Raw genomic sequence first — 2,434 nt, 5'->3', positions numbered from 1 at the left:
ATTTAAACAACCTAACCCCAATAAGTTGGCCTCATTTCCATCCTGCACTATCCAAAACCTAATCACAAAACCCTAAGGCATCTTTGAGAGTTTTGAGCTAACTTTTTAATTTCTTGGCGGTTTTGAAGAAGAAGGAGATAGAAGAAGTAGCAAGGACGTGTAGAAGAGTTGTAGGCCCAGAAGTTGGGCTTCATTTCTAGTTCATCTGAGGTATAAAGCTTCAACCTTGTCTAAAGCATACTTAGATCTAGTTTTGGGATGTATTGCTTCATGTTTTGGTCCAATTTATTGATGGTTGGGATTTGGACATCCAACTTGGGAAAAACCTTCAGATCTATGGTATTGAGGGGACTTCATGGCATAAAGGTGTCAACTTTAGGGCCATGGAAGCCCCATGTAACGTTTAGACCGCCATTTTGGTATTCTAAGCCCCATTAGAACATGCATGCAAGTAAAAATGGGAGCTTTACGTGACCAAACTGTCCCTAGAGCCCAGATCTATGACCTCATGGTCTATCTTGAAGTTGTGAAGGTTTTTAGAGTTGAAACTAATCCCTTTTAGGTTAGGGTTTGAGTTTATGCCTTGGTGAGAGGTTCTTAATGGGTATTTCCAACTTGGATCCACAAGATAGGGCCTTGATTTGAAGAATATATACTTAATGCATTAAGAAAGTTCACAGATTGAGGAACTTTTCGAGTTCATAAGAGAACTCGACGAGTTGTTTTGAAAATGTCCCGAATTTGCGGGAAAAGAGGGACTCGACGAGTTAAAGGAGAAGCTCGACGAGTCGACTCAGGATATCGCAACTTTGTGAGTCAAGGAGGAACTCGACGAGTTGGAGGAAAACTCGACAAGTTAGATGGTGATTCCACGATTTTATAATTCTTGAGAACTCGGCGAGTTGAAGGGCAAACTCGACGTGTCGATTCAACTCGGAGCGTTGACTTTGACTTTGACCAAAGTTGATCCGTAAGGGGTGTTGAGTATGAAAGGGTAATTAAGGAAATCTTTCATGTTTAGGAACTTGATTTGGGTTAACGTTCGGAGTCGAGGATTTCCAACTACATTCTAGTATTCGAGGTGAGTAACCTTCCTGATATCAGTGGGTCTAAGGCACCAAGGCCGACCCACTAGTAGGAGTTTGTAATTAGATGATTGTCTGCGTGATAATTGTTTGGTAGGCCATTATCTGTTATGTTTTATGTGTTAGTATGCTATGATATTGTGTGGTAGTGGTAGGGGTGAAATAGACCTTGTATCCGGTCAGTATGACCGATAGGGAGGCCAGCACCCAGATATGCTCGGCAGTATCTGGTCGGTTAGACCGAAGGGGAGGCCAACACCTATATATGCTCGGCAGTATCCGGCCGGTTAAACCGAATTGGAGGCCAACACCCATATATGCTCGACAGTATCCGGTCGGTAAGACTGAAGGGGAGAGCAACACCAAGATATGCTCGGCAATATCCGGTCGGACTAGACCGAAGGGGTAGGTTGGGCACCCAGATATGCCTGACAGTATGTGGCTATGTGGTATGATGGGGAACTCACTCAGCTTTGTGCTTACGGTTTTCAGTTTTGGTTTCAGGTACTTCTTCCTCAAAAGGAAAGGAACCGACATGATTGCAATGTGTCACACCATGATTTCCGCACATGAGATCTTTAGGAGTTATACTCTGATGATGTTTTAATATGACATGTTTTGATTATTGACACTTGATTTTGATATGAGATGACACGATGGATGTTTTTCTACTAGTAGTTTTATAATTATTTAATTAAAAATGAAAATTTTTGATTATAAATTTTGGATGTTACAGTATATTAGGAGTCTCTTACATCCTTAGCTCTGACTAACAATACGTATCTCATCTTCTATTTATAAATTAAAAATCAGTTCAAAAAACCATGCTCGTGGTCTTAAGACAACAATCAGACAAGAACATGACAAGACCAAGCTCATGTTTCTAACCCAACTATTTTCTTAAATTTCTTTGAATAAAAGCATTCTTTTCCAAAACCTAATTTAAAAAATCTCTTAGTCCTCAGTTTGAGTTCAGACATATTGTAAAGTGCGTCCGAATCCCTCAAACTAAGACTCTAATACCAAGTTGTAATCTTCCAAATTTCCGACCAAAAATTTGATTAAAAAAAATAGATTTATCATTTAAAAACATAAGGTAACCTACAATATTGTATACTGCGTTCGAATCCCTCAAACATAGACATTTAATATATTCAGTGTTTTCTAATAAAATTAAGTGTTAAAAAAATAAAACAAATTTTTTTTAACAAAAATTAAAGAGAAATTAAATTTGTTCATACATTTTTTTCCTGTTATCATTCTATAAATATTAAATATTGACAAATGGATTAAAATATTATTAATTGTATTAATATATCGCATATCAACATTTGGTATGAATAGAAAGA

Source organism: Lactuca saligna, chromosome 7 (genome assembly GCF_052625555.1).
Source record: "Lactuca saligna cultivar CGN05327 chromosome 7, ASM5262555v1, whole genome shotgun sequence".
Classification (NCBI taxonomy): domain Eukaryota; kingdom Viridiplantae; phylum Streptophyta; class Magnoliopsida; order Asterales; family Asteraceae; genus Lactuca; species Lactuca saligna.
This window is presented reverse-complemented; position numbering follows the sequence as displayed.